Below are 17,250 nucleotides of genomic sequence, written 5' to 3'. Positions count from 1 at the left end.
GTTGCATTAAGTTAAATATTTCAGAATTTAGCCATTCAGTGACCCGACATCGGAGAGGTTTTTTCAATACAGAAATTATTTCTCTGCACTTGATTCTCTTGTCACAAACTATTTCTATCAACCCACTACAAAACTGCTCTCAGATGCAGCCGTAATTCTGATGTGACCATTTAAGGCAAGACTGTCCTCCTTCTCCTCCTCCTCTTCCACCTCCTCCTGCTTCTCCTGGGTAGGGGGAGTTTCTGCAGGGTTTCCTGCTGCCCCAGGGGCCAGGACGGGCAGGGGGTGGGGGTGGTCTGACAGCCGGGGCGGGAAGGAAGGGGCAGGACCACGCTGATGACACACACAGCTGGGGCTACGGCATCCCTGCTGAGGGTCTAGACAATGAGCCCCCCCAGTAAGAGCTGGTGAAGGGAAAGCGACCTGTGGAGGGCACCTGCTGGTGGCTAAAGCCTGGCGGTGGGAGCATGAGGACCCCCCAGGGGTCAGAGGGCAATGGCCGGTGCAGGATCCGAGGCACCCACCTGCGCCAAGGGAGCCCCAACCTGCTCCCTGGGACCGTCGGAGGAGAGCGGTCAGATCATGGCTCCGGAGTGAAACCCAACAAGGAGCCAGTGGGGCCACCCCTTCCCCAGGCTGACCAGGGTGAGCCCCTGCCAAGGAGAGGGACTCACGGGGCGCTGCAGGGGACAAGCATTTGGGGACGTTGTACAATTTCTTATGAGGTCTTTTAAGAGGGTTGTGGGACTGTGCAAGATTTGTCGTGGGACGTTTAGGGGAAGGATCAAAGGCAAGGAAAGGGGGGGGATCAAGATGGGCTGGGGAGGAACCAGCATGAGAAAACAGAGGGAAAAGGGGATAAAAGGGGCTGGTCCTGGGTAACAGCTGGCTGGTCAGTACGCTCATCTGACCGAGCCCTGCACCCCATCACTGGTCCATCCTGCAGTCTTACTAAGTATTCTTACATCATATCAAGGATAATTATTTATTACTACTACTACTAACAATAATAATTACTCTTACTGTCTTTCCATACACCTTGTGTGTATGCACTCCCTCTATTCTGAGCCCGCGTGAGAGACCACCAACGACGGAGGAGTGGGCAGCAGCACGAGAGCCGTCACCCGCAGCGGGACCACGAGCCTCAGGGGCTGGAGGTCCCGGCACTGGGGAAATTGGGGCCTGAGGCCGCTCTGGGGCAGAGAGAGTGGCTAAACCCAGCTACCGGAGAGACCCATTTTCCATCTGTGAGTATTTCACTAGCAGACGTTAATTACGACCATCCGGAGAGGAAGAGGACCTGCCGCCTGCGCTGTTCACGTCTGTGTGTGTAGCTACCTTACAACACAGTCAGCAAACAGTTCTGAACAAGTAGCATTTTCTTAAATGTCAAGTGTCGCATGGACAGCTCGCACAAAATATGTGGTGTAAAACGTATTGCAAGGACTTAGGGCGGGAGAGATATGATTCCCCACCCCCGATTCAGCTGGAGCCACCAAGGGGTCAGCTGCCTTTTGCTACAGGGACCAGCTAGTGTGGACCCCCGACCTCACAGCAGGCAAGAGCAGCTTTGTTAATGCAAGTAGCCTACTTAAAATGCTTTACCTGAACACACCAGTTTTGCCTGAAACACCATTGAAAGCACCAAGAAGACCTGATCCCCTAGCAGAACTTGGGGGCTGGCTTGGTGTTGATGGTAGGAAGGAGACAGGCCTGCGCTCAGGTGCTGTATTGGCCCATCTGCTTGGGAAAAGGGACGTTTGACACCATCAACCCATGTCCACAAGCGTCTTTGACTCGAGGAACATGAGGTGACCAGGAAGCCAAGGAAGACCTTGCCCCAACGTCACCTTTTTGAGCAGGACTTGGTCTCCAGGGATGGTTGGCATTGAAAGATGCCCTTCATTGCTCAGGCCCATCTGAATACTTCCATGGCAATGCTACTCCTCTACCAAATATCCAAATACTTGCAGAAATGTGCAGCATCTGAATGACGTCGTATTTTCCATGGAGAGATAGCATGAGGAGTCCGGAAGGTCAACTTCAGGAGAGCACCCGGGCTTGGGCTTACCTTAAATGTGCAAATAGAACCAGAGAAGTCCAATTAGATTGTTTATGTGCTTAAATTCCTTACTGGGCTGGAGCCCATGTGCCTATTTTCTAAATAAATTAGAATATTTAGATACCATATATAACCATACCAGATGTTCCTGCATTGCCTGAACAAATGCTCCCTATCAAGTTTTCATTTCCAATTTTAATTTCTATTACAGAGATCTATCTATTATTTTATAAAGTAGAGACTTTGAAAATATTTTTTCATTGTGTAAGAACTAAGAAAAAATATTCGGTACTTATGCGTCCTGTCTAGATTTTATAAAAAGAAATGAAGAATTTGCCCAATAAAATGTTTGGCAAAGCCAAAGTCTGAATTTTTTGCATTTTTTACCTTGGGATATGAATTTACAATATACTTGTCTGAGGTGTGCAAATTCAACAGTATAGTAATTGGTTTATTACACGGAAACTGAAGGCTCCAACTTTGCCAAGAATTTTTACTGTGTAAATTCTTCACTTTTCTCACCTCCAAGAAGGCCATAAAAGCCACAGCTCTGCAAACGGATCTTGGTGAACAAAATCCCGGCCCTGCCTCATGGTCAGGAGACCCACAGGGTGCGGGTGCAGAGCAGATCCCATTGTAAAATGGGTTGTTAGTCCAGGCCCATCACTTCAAGGTATTTATAACCTTATTATAGGCCCCATATGAATTTACTTAGCTTTCTGCAAGGAATGCATAGGCTCTCATCTCGTAAAGGGAAGGCTGCCCTCAAATCTGACTTTCTTCTGTCAGAATCAGGCCCTGAAACCTATTTATTTTAAAATAATTTTATTTTATTGAGGTTTATTGCAATGGATCTCCCAAACGCCGTGGATGGCACCTCTTTGCTCTTCAGGTCTGGGTCCCCAGCTGGACTGTGAAATACCTCCCCAGGAGGGACAAGGGAAGGACAGCCCTCCAGAGCACGACAGGGACAACCCAAAGCCTGGATCCACATCATGAACAAACACTGATCTGCTTCTCCACCCTTGAAGCATCCCAGAAGACCTTTCACTGATTGTTTGCAGCAGAGAAATGGTTCAAAAGCACCTTCTTCTGACTTTTTTTTCTAAAAAAAGGAAATAATCACACTGCAGGTAACAATTCCTCCAGGACAGAGCATCAGACCAGGAGCCAGCACACAGGGAGGCTGCATCCACACCTCTGTCTGACCCTGCTTCAAGATGTCAGGGGCTCAGTCCCCTTCCCTGGGGCTGTTTCATGGCTGTATTTTAGACGTATGGTCCATGTAGGATGTAAAGGAGAACTGGTCTATCCAGGATGTAAGGGGGAACTGGCCTACCCTACCCTGGTCTATCCTCTCCACCTATGTTTAGACAGCTCAATTCAGCAGACATGGGCTCTCTCCAAAGAGCTTTAAGGCCACTTTCTTCTCTTCATGGCTATAGAGGGAACGCAGGTACTATCTGTGGGAGGAATGGTTCATCAGTCTCCCAAAATCATGAATAAAGAAGAAGCCTCATCCAAGGGAGGGACTGGATCCCTTCTCCCTTGGAGGGAGAACCTGTCTCATAGCATGAGGATCATCTACCTCGTAGACAAGAGTGTCCATCACACCTGGAGCCACCAGTTAATAGTGGTGTAAACCACCAGCCCCTGGTGCTTCTTGTGACAAAATGGCTCTGATATCATGTTTGTCACCTTCACTGGAAGAGCCCACCGCTCTTTTGTTGTTGGAAGCACCCTGTTGTTTTTGTTTCTGCCAGTCTCTCGTCCTTTGACCTCCTACCCAGGTGACACCAGAATAACACATCCCCACCACGTGGCATGCGCCAGACCCAGCGAGTTGGGGTTCGGCTCCAGCAGGTGAGAACATGGGGAGAAGCGCAGCCATTTTACCGTGAATTACCACAGATCTGCAACTCAAAATAAAAATGAAAACATCTCTCATCCTACAGGGGTGTAAAGAAAAGGGACTTCAGGAATGAAGCACATTTAGGAGGCTCATTCCCAGGATGGAGAAACCTGTCTCCTGCCATCTCCTGAGCATCGCCTCCCTGCTGGACCCCAGCCGAGGTGTCTGAGTGCTTTCCTCATGCGGCTCTTGGAGGGCGTTTGGGCGAACACCCAACAAACCCAAGGGAACACATCGGGTTTGAGGCAGAGGCTGGATTACTTTGATTTATTTTCCTCTCAGAAAATGTGATTACAAAACAGGTCAGCCCAAATGTTATGGATTCAGCCTGCTCCCTTGATGATGTTTGATTTCAGCTTTTTTTACGTGGGTGTTACTGATTACGAGGAACTGACAAAAACATGCACTTAAGATTTCTTTTTCTGTCAGCTTAGCTGCTTCCAAAGAAAAAATAATTGCGTAGAATGATCTTTTTAAACAGAAAAACAAGCCCTTCTTACAAAAGTGACCTTGTTCTTTGAAAGAAACAAACAGACAAAACAACACTGAAAAACAGCAAGCAAAAGTTTTCCCTTAAAAGCTTGGAAATTCATGATTTTCAGTAATGCATTTATTTACCATCAAACTTAAACTAGAGATTTAGAGACATATTGCCATGCACCCAGTGTTTCAGCTGTTGGCTGGGGAATTTCCATGTTCAGCCCAGGTCTAACATCCCCTATGGGCAGTCGTCCTTGAGAGACTCCCTGGTGGCCACCAGACCTGGGTGGTTCTTTGCTCATGAACACACAGAAATACACCAAATACTGACAAAATTCAAGCTTTTGACAAAATTCCCCATAACAGCAACTCTTTCCAGAGGTGGGAAGGTAAAGACAGGGCTGTCCTGCACCCACTCGGTGATGGGACTTCCCATGGAGGAAGCCTTGGGGATAGAGCTGATGCCAGCTCTGCCTCCCTTCTTCCTCTTCAGGGGCAGCCAGTGGAGACCAGGGGAGGGGGGGACCAGCTTTGGAGGTCTTTGCCTTCTTACATACACATGACACCTACGCATTTCTGTGTAGGTGAATTAGGCAAAAAGCTTTTTGAGTCCACATCAGCTTTTGACATCTCGAACCTGCTGGTGGCAGTGAGTTCACTGGGGCATCGTTTCAAACCTGCCACCCATCCCATGCCAAAGTCCTGATGAAGGGCCGGCTGACACCACAACCAAAGTGTCCCCAGGACCAGGGCATCCAAAAAGCCCTGGGATCCAGATGTGGACAGGTCTGAACCTACGTACTGTAGGACCTGGTCCTCCTCAAGAGGCCAGGTCATGTACAGCCTGCTGCTTTTCCTGAAACAATGGGGCTCATGCTCGCTTTGAGTAATTAAATCTCTCTGCTTTTCAATACAGAGTTCTTGTAAAATACTCGTACTGGTTGAGGGTGTAGGGGAGAGGTTTTTATTTGCCTGAATACCAGGAACTGGAGGTGTTTTGTAGGCTACATTGAGCCTTATAACAAAATCAGTCCAAAAGGCTGTTATTTGCATCCCTTATTTGCAGACTTACCATGTGCAGTTGGTCTCAACTGGAGTCTGGGCTCTCTGTGAACACTGGTGTGCGTATAAAAAGCTGCATATGCATATGCATATGTGTGTGTTCAGCTGTGCGCCCAGATGAGGAACATGCTCAGCATCGCTTATTGCTTTGTCTCCCATTCGGAGGTTCGCTCAGACCGTCAGCGAGACCCGGAGGCTGCTGCCCCCCTCCCGCCGCCCCTGACGCGTGCACGCACGCTCTCGCAATTAGCAAAGAGCACAACGAGCTGCGCGCTGCGAGTCGGTTGCCCAAATTGTTGCAGAGACACTGCTGGCTGTGGAAAAGGGCATCAAAGAAAGCAGGTTGGGCTCCCAGACAGCACACACACACACACACGCCCCCCAAAAAAGGGACTGTATTCTTCAGATAATTTATTTGCAATGAATAATTCAGCTAGCTTTTGCTGTGAAGCTGAATTAAATACAGAGCATTAAGCATGCTGAGATCTCCAAATAAAGAGCACTATTCACTCCTAGCACAAAGGAATATTATTTACGATCGTTAATTAACTTCCGCACAAAGCCACGGCCATTTCTTTAGGTTCTGAGACCGAGGAAGAGGAGGACGTGAGCGCAGAGCTGCTGTAATCCCCCTCCGCTGCCCTGTCCCCGCAGGCTCTGGCTGGCTGCGGGCTGAGCTTGGTTGGCTGCGGCATTTTTGGCAGCCCCGTCCCTGTGCGGGAGCTGGAGCGGGTCGATGGCTCTCTCGGAGCTGGGGGGGTGCTCCAGGGGACCCACCGCCCCCTCATCCCCCACGGCCGGGCTGTGCCAGGGGTCCTGCCCCGCTCCCACGGCAACGGCCACGGGGCAGCACCCGGGGCTCCCAGTGCCCATGCCGAAACCGGTAGATGGTGTAAACTGGCGTTCCCAGAGCGCACGACGCTGAAAGGATTCAGATCGCTCTGACTAAAGGCTTCGGAGGAGGCAGAGATGCCTTTGGGAAATGGGTTAACGGCCCCGATGCTCCATCTACCTCGGCAGCGAGAGCATTTTTTAGCATTTAATGAGCCTGTGTGCTAATTAGTTCTCTGAAGGCTCTCATTTGAAATACCACGCTTTAGGATAACCAGAAATGCAAATTCTTGGTAATGTTGGCAATTATGATTAGTGCGGCAGTAGTGACAGAGCAGCTCTTCGCAAGCCAAAAGGGAGATTCGAGGCTGGTGTCGGGTGGTTACAGAGGTTTTCTTCACCGGTTAAGGCGTGCTCGGTGCAGGTGGTGTCGATCACAAACAAAAACGGGTGCAGATTTTTGGCCAAATTATTTTTCTGTTGGAAGAGAAGGGTTTACGTTATATTGAAACATTTCATAAATACACGTCAATTTTGCTTAATTGTTTCAATTTAAAAAGTGCTGAAGCCCTGTTCCCTTTATCCATGAAAGTCCACATTTTCTTCCGACATTTTCGATGAAAAATACAAAATGAAACTTGTACATCAGATCTTGCTTCAATTTATGACACAGTTTTAGAAAAGTCAAGAAAAAAGTCAGAAATTAGATATCTCAGAAAAGCCAGACAAGAAGCATTTTTTACAATAGATTTTTCTGAATGAAATAATATTGTTTTTCAGATTTCTGTCTGTGTTTGAATTGGGCAAAGTTTGGGCAGGAGAGGGAAAGGCTCAGAGCCAGCACGTGCGGGGTCAGACCCGCTCTGCTCCCAAAACCCGTCCTTACTCTCCCTCTCACGGAGGTTACGGAGAACTTTTCACCACAAGTGAAAAACTCGGGCTTTATTACTTAATTCTGTCTAATCAAACAAACTCTTCCTCCTTAATTAAGCCATTGAGGAAATGCTTCAACAGTGACCATTAGTCTGCGCCCTCAGCAGCCAGCGACGCACCGAACAGCATCTAACGGTGCAAGAAGAGCGAGCATCTCTCTGCACCAGAGAAATCAGCTCAAACAGGAGAGCGAAGCAAGCTGATCGCACAATGCTCTGAAACACGGAGGTCAGAGCTCTCCATCCAGCAGCTTCCTTTAGGAGTAATTATTGGAGGAGTCGTTCTCATTAAGCATGAGGCACAGACAAACACAGCCCAGCTCAGGGTGGGGGCTTAGCTCTTCTCACACCGAGCACGTGCATATGCTGCACTCATGGTTATCTCCTGAGGGGTCTTCAAGACCCTCCATGGTGACCGCACGGGCTCCCAGCAGGTTCCTGCTCCAGATCAAGCGATGTGCCAAGCACCGGGTCCCACCTCGACCCCACGTGCTGGCCTGGGGGCACAGGGCACCCGTCCCAGCCACCCCACACATCCCACAGCGCTGTAGGACATCTTGGGAATGGTGCCCACGGCCCCAGTTCATGAGCCAGCTCCAGGCAAAGCTGCCTTGCAGCTGAAGGAGCTGAACAACTGGCTCCATGTCACATTTTTCTCTAAAGCTGGGTTTCCTTTAAAGCAGTTTGTTACACAGCTTTGGACTCCAGCATGGCAGGACAAAGGAGAACACTTCACCATGCTGCGAGGCCTGTGCTCAGACATCGCTGAGGGGGAACTGATGCTAATGTGCGGCAGAAATAGGGACGTTGCCTGGTAATACTCCTTCTCGAGGTGATGCACTATTCTTCGTTTCTGTTTCAGAGCTCCTTGGTTTAGACGTACTCAAAGGGCGTCAGGAAAGACATTTCCATTGCGAGCTGTAGTCAACAGCTCCCCACGCAGGACTGTGCGCTGTTTGGGAAGAGAGAGGGAAAGGGGAAGGGGAAGGGGAAGGGGAAGGGGAAGGGAGAGGTGAGGAAGAGCTGGTGTGGTACGACTGTGCCAGAGGAAACCACCGGGAGTGAAGGTGCAGCCGCTTACTCCTCTGCCTCCCAGTCCTTGTAACTTCTGAAAGCCTCGTTATCTAAAAGAAGATAATTCTAGGGCAAGTGTCAAATGCTCCTATAACACACCCTTAACTAACCATATTGATCTAATTTATTTATATTTCTCAAATCCTTTCCTCCAGAAAAAAATGTGCTGGCTTCTGGCTGGAGAGCTAGCCGAGCGAATCTCTGGCTCTGTCTCTCTCAGCCGTAGGCTAACGAAAAATGGAGCTGCCATTCTCTCAGCCCGCCCCCTCATTAGGCCGAGAGCACGTTTCACCCTCTCGCGGTGGCCGTGGGACTCTGTAGCCCAAATGGTTTCTGTGCTCATTAACACTCGGGAAGATCTCAGGGGCAGGGAGCGGGGAGCATGGGTGCCCGGTCCTGGCTCCGCTGGTTTTATGGGTGCCAGACTTTCTTAACCCCTTTCAATTTAAACCTGGGCTGATGCCGGTCAGCTGTCGTGTGCAGGACAGAGGCGATGTTCACCCACCTAGAGGAGAGGTCTTTCCCAACATGACTCAGTATCTGTGGGGACTAAACATTTACAAAAGAGAAAAGATGTCCTTGAGGATGCTCAAGTGCAGGACAAGGGAATCAACCGGGGAGCAGCAGCAGGAGAATCCATGGCCCAGTACAAGACGGGTGCAGTAACTGAGGGGATACAAACTGCAACACAAATAATCCAAAGCCGCTGAAGGTACCACATGTTGGTGACCTAATGAAGACTGTGGGATAACGTCTGAATCTGTAATTTCCACATTTTTCAGACCATACGGTCATGGACGTGTCAGATTTTCTTCTAAGCCACCCTGCACTCTTTTTATTGAAAATCCTGCCTAAGGATGTGCTGCGAAGCAGGGACCTGCCATCCACCACAGCCTCAGGGGCCATGGTGGAGAGATTGGACTTCCCAGGAACTGGCCTTAATGACACAAGAGACTCCCAGTCCTCAGTGATTACTCACAATTCCATAACGATTACTCGTTTTGCTGGGGACAATCACACAGGCAGTTCCAAAGAAGAGCTAGTTATGGCCTTAATGTTTAACGAGTAAACATGCAAAAATGCATCCATCAGAGAAAAAGAAACAGGCTCATTGGAGGGAGTTTCCAAACACAGCTGTTGCTTTCTTCTCGCTGTAGAACCAAGTCATTTACATGCAGATTGGGCATGTACCTTATGCCTATTCCTGCCTGAATTCTAGGCTACTAACTGAAGAAGGGGATGACCTACTGTCCTAAAGACCAGGTGAGATTTTAGCAATCCGAGAATTACTGTGAGATTGTACTGGGTTCTTCTACAGCTGAAGCATCCTTCAGAGGTGTCTCCTCGCACCTTGAGCCGTTCTTCATGGTGAAATGAGTGCCACCTTCTTCACTCCCTAAAAAAGGAGCCTTGGCCACTGATTTAGTCCCACCACCTGATGGCCAGGCAGATGGAGGTACATCAGAAGGTACCTCCAAGTACAATCAGCTGGTACCATGACACCAAATCTCCCACGCAGTCAGGGACGATGTTCACAGGGTCTAATCCAGGCCAAGTGAAGTTAAGCCTTTGCTGCTCTCTGTTCACCATACACTGAGCTCAGGTGCCTTCAGAGAGCAATTTAAACCAGCCATGTTAGGTGCTACCCCTTCTTGTTCACTGTGCAGGCAACGAATAGCAAAACACCTTCTTGGGATTCACTCCTCCTACCCCTTAAGGAAAATAGCTGACTTCTGTTAAAAATGTGAGAGGCTTTTTCAGAGTTAGAGGCAACACCCTGGACTAGAGCGAACGTAGGTGAGAGAGGACCACCCCGTTCCCCAGAGCAGGGCATCCCAGCATTCATCCATTACCAAGTTTAGGCACAAGGAAACTGAAGTTCAAGGAGGGAGATGTCTCCTGAAGTAGGTGTCATGTCACTGAGGACTAAACAGGAGACTAAGTGGTTCTCTAGGATATAGGGGGAATTTAGGTGCCTTTAGGTGGAATTTAGGTGGGATTTAGATCCCATTTTAGGTGGGATTTAGAAGGACCAGCTCTAGCCATAGTTACCTCTGAAGGTCTGAAGAGTACTGAAGGGTAGTCACAAACCTCTAGACATGACCTAGGTGTAGTGGGGTGAAGTAGGAGGGGTTTTGTGCATTGCACATTCCAGAGGCTGCCTAAAGCCAAAGCCCCTTTGGCAGGAGCACAGCAGCCCACCCCTTGGCAGCGGCAGCCACCACCGACCATGTCAACCCTGCTTTGCACTACCAAGATGGCTACTGCGTGTGTAGGTGTCCTTTGAACCCCTCAAGCTGCCTAGGGGTGATCCTCTCCCAGTTCTGTAGAGGTGTGAGTGCGTGGGGGGAATTTCTCAGGGAGAAACCTGGCATGGAGCAAGCGCCAGGGTCATGTTTTCCCATGTTTGTCCTTTCTGGCCCCATACAGGAGCTCCATCATCCCTCTGAGCTTCTGAGACAGGGAACAAGCAGTGATTTTTAAAAGTAATTGCCTGCAGGAGCTATTAATTCTATTTTTATCCTTGCCTGTAACAAAAGCTTTCTAATAATGTCCTCACTACTCATCAGCATTACCCACTAAATAAATTTAAATAACACAATTATTGTATTGCTCTTTTTACTCCCTACTTGCTGCTTGATGTTTGGCCCAACAAATAAATGTTGCATTTCTATTTCACATTTATATGCTCTCAGGACACCTTCTAAAGGTCATTTCCCAAGACAGAAAGAGTCTCTGTTGTGAAGGTGACTGTCCTAACCTGGAAAACAAGAAATCAGTGCACACACACTCACCTCACAAATAAATTGAAAATGCACACTGTACAAACCAAGGGATTATGGGTCATTTTGGGTGGATCTTCAAATTCCATTTGAATGACAAAGATTAAGCAAACAGAATGTATTAAGGCACCTGTTTGCATAGTCCCTGATAACGCTGGGATTAGTAAACATTTTGTGCATAGAGACCCACCAAATATAAGACATAAAAATACCCTAAACCACATCCAGGCACAGCAAACCCCCAGGGAGCAGAGAAATCTGTTGTGAAGTGCTGGGCTGGACCTAAATTGACTGTCACCCTTCATTAATGCCCCCCCAAAAAATAAAGAAAAAAGAAAAAGAAGAAGAAGAAGAAGAAGAAGAAAAGGGAAAGAAAGAAGGAAAAGAAAAAGGAAAAGAGAAAAAGAGAAAGAGAAAGAAAAAGAAAAAGAGAAAGAAAAAGAAAAAGAAAAAGAAAAAGAAAAAGAAAAAGAAAAAGAAAAAGAAAAAGAAAAAGAAAAAGAAAAAGAAAAAAAGAAAAAGAAAAAGAAAAAGAGAAAGACAAAGAAAAAGAGAAAGAAAAAGAGAAAGAAAAAGAGAAAGAAAAAGAAAAAAGAAAAAGAAAAAGAGAAAGAAAAAGAGAAAGAGAAAGAGAAAGAGAAAGAGAAAGAGAAAGAGAAAGAAAAAGGCTGCTACCAGAGATTACAGGGAAATGAACCATAAAGGCTCCTCAGATCACCCCTGCATCACCCTTATGGACTTTGCCGGGCGGAGGGTGTTGGAGGGACACACGTACTGTACTGTACGTAGGTGTCTTAGTGGTCAGAAGGCTGGCAGCGAGCCCTGGCACCATCCCTGGGCTGCAGCCCCCCAGCCGGGCAGGGCAAGGCCGGGCAGTGCAGGTGGGGAGGGGTTTCACAGCCTCGGGGGCAGAGGTGCACGATGGCAAACCCTCTACGTGCAGACGAGTAAACCAGCCCGAGATCCACAAGTGGAGAGATCAAGAGTCAGCCCTTCAGTGGCGGCAAACACAGAGTTGCAGCGATGCAGCCACAGCTGTGGGGTTTGCACCCTCTGAGGTCCAGCAGAGAAGTTCCTTGCCCATGATAAGGATGAATCATGGAAAAAAATCCTTGGATGCAGAGCCAGGGGTGATTAAAAATGTCTCTAATCCTCCCACTCTAATTTCCTTAATTTCCCAAGACAAATGATAGCATCTGAGTATTTACATACTTCATGCAGACTGACAGGAAAACAAAAAGACCCATCTTCCCACCCAAGATCATAAGTTTTCTCCTCCTTCTGGGTATATCTTGAAAAATGTTGGATAATTACCACCTGGCTGAAAGATCATACCTTGAAATAACTTTTCTTAGAACTACCTTTTTACCCACAACCTCTCTGGCCCTCCAGGCGCCTCCCACCCATCCCAATCTCATCACCAGAAGCAAGATGCCTCTCGTCCAACAAACACCAAATGGAAGCTGATCTCGCCAAAGCATGTACGAAACCAGCCGATACAGCTCCGCTGTGTGTCCTCATAATAGAAACACCAAAAGCCACGGGTGGTACCGTGCTCAACCAAAATGCTTTCGTGGAAATTATTTGGGTGAAAACTGAACGACCATTAGTCACCAGAACTGACTAACTGGGAGAGCCGATAAAGACCCAGAAGTATCCAGCTACCCACGAGAGACGTGCTTTCACAGCATTCCATTCCTGCCTCTCGGCTTCTGACACCACGGACTCCATGAACACGGCTATTTTTTCACCTGGGTGGTCTGCTAATGGGTATTATTTCTACTTCTCAGCCTTGATCTCTGAAGAAGTTTTTCAGATTTTTTTCTTTTGCTCAGACACAAGTTTTGCCTCTTAAAGCAACATGTCCCATGGTGACCACTCAGGGTCAGGACACAGGCCATGGTCAGGACACTCAGGACACATTGGGCTCACACACATCACACCGGAAGGTCTATGAAGGTCTATTAAGAATAACCCTTGAACCAACTCTTCAACTGAATCCTTGCTCCTGGGCACTATATTTAAAAATAAGAGCATCAAACCCACTTTCATAGCCCCAAATACTTCAAGTTTACCAACCAGACAGCGACAAAATTACTGACTATGGTTAAGGTAAATTTTGGCTTTCTTGGCATGCTTGGCACATTCTCTTATGCAAAAATGACTTGGAGAAGCCCCTTCCAGTCCATGGGTACCAAGAAGTCCCCATGGAGGCTCATGCCCTCAAGGGTGCTGGAGGCACCATCCAAAGCGCTGTTAAATCTCTCTGTTACCCTACAGACAAGCCAAGGGTTGTCTAGTGGCCACTGTGGCCACCTGCCATGGACTCACAACCACTCTGCCCTGGCTCTGATGAACCCTTGGCCAGGAAGACTGGATCCACACCTCTACTTCTTTTTTTATTTACTTGTTTAAATTGTTGTTTTTTAATGGAAAAAAGTGTATTTTTTTTTCCTACAGATCAAAATGATAAAATGTCACATGCAGGCAATACCCCTGGTGTCGTACTCGAGTAAAAAAAAACATTAATGACAACTGTTTTATAATGTACCAGTAATTATTTAACGGATTGAAACAAAACACCCTCTGAGTGTTTCTTAGCTCACTTGGAGATTTCTTTTGAAAAATTCCAAATACATGTAAATACATGTAAATACATGTGGCATCTGCGAAAACACATCAAATTTCATCACAATTAACTTCCTCAAAAAATCTGGACAAGTTCTGCAATAAACTCATCAGATCCACTAGAAATTGTACACAATAAGCTGATCAGATCCACAAAGTTTATGCAGATACCTAATCAAGTACGCGGGATGCCGGGGGGCTGGGGTAGGCGATCTCTGAAGGTCCCTTCCAACCCAAACCTCTCCAACCAAATATCCTGGGTTTATAGCCCGGTGTCCGTCATTTTGGAAAACAATGTAATGTCAGAAAAGATCTTTCAGAGCCCGTGATACAGAGAGGCTTAAAGACAATTTTGGTAATTATCAGATTTGGAAAACGATATGAATGAGCTTACCAGAATTAAATGGTAACCAAAACGCGAACCAACATAATTGATTTTCTGCACATGACAATTAAACGAACAGCTTGCACTGTATGAAGCTTACAAAAACACTCGTATTTCACACTTTTTTCAAGAAAAAAAAAATTTTTTTATACAGCAGTTTATTTCATGTTTCCCATGAGAAAATAAAAGTGTTAATTGTGAAAATACTGCAGCCTGAAATTCAGTTTGGGAGACAAAAAGGTCCCAGCCAGGACCCTGAGAAGTTATCAGAAACGGAGATTTTTTTCAGAAGTACTAATATGAAGGCTATGAAATTAGAAGAAGAGCACATTGACATTACAGGTGACGTCAGAGCCACGGATAACCTGGGAGAAAACGGAGAAAGCACGCTCCGGATTTCTGCTGCTTCAGAAGTAATGAGGATAATTTTTTCTTCAGGAGGCTGTCAAAGTTAATAGCAATAGAAGAGGGAGCCGTGCCTGGCAGAGACAGCATGAAGGACGCAGCGCCGGGTGAAGCTGTTCAGATGTGAGGTTTCTTGGCAGTCACTAATTAAGTTGCCTCTTGTTGCACATCCAGCCGTCCGGCGGATCTTCAGCACTTTGCAGGAGGAGTTTTGGCAAAAGCCGGGCACCAGAAACGTGCGGTTTGCTGGTGTTGGGTGGCTCTGAGAACACGCGTGCGCTCCACAAATCCACTTCAAATGCTCCTCTGCCTCCCCCTGCACCGACCCCGTACCTCAGCGTAATGCCGGGGGCAGGCTCTGCGCTCCCCCTGCAGCTCCGGGGGGTTGAAGAGGGGCCAGAGCCCGCACCCAAACACAAGGATGTGGCTCTGGAGCCCAGAGCTGCTCCTGCGCCCTTTCCCTCTTTCCTCTGCCGGCTCCTGGAGGGGCTTTTATTTCTACCAGCACCTTACCCCGTTGGGATCACAGAATCACAGAATGGTCGGGGTTGGAAGGGACCTCTGGAGATCATCTAGTCCAACCCCCTGCCAGAGCAGGGTCACCCAGAGCAGGTTGCACAGGAACGCGTCCAGGTGGGTTTTGAATGTCTCCAGAGACGGAGACTCCACCACCTCTCTGGGCAGCCTGTGCCAGTGCTCTGCCACCCTCAGGGTAAAGAAGTTCCTCCTCATGTTTAGGTGGAAGTTCCTATGCTCAAGTTTGTGCCCGTTACCACTTGTCCTGTCACGGATGCCACAGTTACTCAGAAAGTGAGAGAAAGCTGAAGAATTTAGTGATTATTGAAACAAGCAGAGTTTGCTTTTAATGCAACTATTGACTTGTGCGGTAAAAAGGAAATTTTTGCAGGATGCCCGATGTCTCTCTCTGTTGTGTGAAACACAACAAAAAGGACATAAACTGAGCAGAAAAAAAAAATCCAAACCCAAAAAGCAGATGTACCCACTGGGCGAGTGGGAGTCATGGGCTCTGAGTGAGGAGCTGCAGGCGACGGAGCAGGGGGCAAACAGCCGATAAATCCGGGGTTCTCCAGCGGGAGCAGCGGAGGAAGTAAAAGAGGAGAGAACTGGGAGGTCAGTGCTCAGCGAGGCCTGGATAGGTGGTTTATTTTTACATCTAAAAATTCAGCGTGCTCTGGAAGGAATATTGCTGTTTTCGCTTCTGAAACAGTACCGTGAACTTGTACCACACGTAATTTGTTTCAGCATTTTTGCTAAACCGAAACATACCGGCCTGTTTGTTTTGGAGAGTCGGGGAGCAAGTGGCAAGGATGGGATAAAGGCTCTTTTTTCTTCCCTCGCTGGATGTGGGTCAAGTGTTTACGGGTTCAGACCCGCCGTCAGAGCAGCATCCACCCGAGTTTGACACCAGGAACGAACTCCTTAAATAAATCTCCTTCCAGGCTTAAGGGTGACCACGAGTTTGCAGCCAGGGGACCTTCCTGTGTGTTTTCAAACGCCCTCCAGATCTGAAGGAGCGTAGAAAGCCCTGTCGTCCTGATAAATAATATCTCATTGCAGAGCCCGCGAGCTGGGGGCTGCGCTTGTGCTTGCACTGAGCGTAGGCAGCTCGAGCTCACCGCGGGCTCGGGGCCGGGATTCGCTTTTCCCTCGCTGGCAAAAAAAAAAAAAAAAAAAAAAATTCAAATCTGGGGAAATGATTTTGCCAGAGAGTAAGAATTTCTGGCACCGGAGCCTCGGAGGAAAGTTAATGTTACAAAATTCCTGGGATCTAGAGCCATTATAGAGGCGCTTCAGCTGGAAGGAGGCAGAAATGGATTAAGTGTGTTATTTATGGTGAAGGCAGGGCTTTATGGTAAACCAAGAGCGGCCCCAGCGCTGCTGACAGCGCTGATCATCCAGTTACACAAGCAGTGAAATACCTTCGCAAATATCCTGCGGTTACTCTGTACTTTTTATTCTAAGAATTAGCTCCTGTTGCCCAGTAACTGGTTTTCCCCCATCATTTCCGTGTGCCGTTGCAAAGGTCTCTGATGCCTTCTGCCTCCTTTAGGCATTTTTACCTCTGAAAACAAGCACCGTAACAGGCAAATCAGCAGGGAAACGTTCCCCAAACTTCTTAACCAGGGACAAACACTTAATGAAATGCAAAAGCGGTAGATGATAAAGACTGGCAATGAGGTCTTTAATTAAGGTCATTTTTAACGCGAAGCTCACGTGCAGTGCTCAAATGTGGTCTGTTTGAGTTGGAAATACAACATTTGCCGCATACATCACCCAGCAGAGGGAGATCCCCGTCTCCCGAGCTTCCCCGCCAGGACAACATCCACACTCGGGGCAGCTCCACTCTGCTTCCCCGGACATCCACCTCCGAGGCTCCGGTGCTGCCCTTCTCCCTGAAGGGCAGCCCCAAAAGGGCAGGAAACTCCAAGGCAAGGGACACTGATTGTTTTTTTCTTCTCCACGCCAGGACACAGTGTGTTTTTTCTAATTTCTGACGATAATCCGATGGCTGTGATGATCATAACAACTCAATTAGGACAGAAAAAAAAAAAAATTAAAAAAAGTGCTGAAATGTGAAGCAGAAACTCTCTTGCTTCAGCCCTCCCCTGCTGTGCTCCCTCCTGACGGCCTTCAGTCCCCTGGCACTGAACCACGGCCTGAACGGGCCTCCCCAT

The sequence above is a fragment of the Rissa tridactyla genome, chromosome 1 (assembly GCF_028500815.1).
Source record: "Rissa tridactyla isolate bRisTri1 chromosome 1, bRisTri1.patW.cur.20221130, whole genome shotgun sequence".
NCBI lineage: Eukaryota > Metazoa > Chordata > Aves > Charadriiformes > Laridae > Rissa > Rissa tridactyla.
This window is presented reverse-complemented; position numbering follows the sequence as displayed.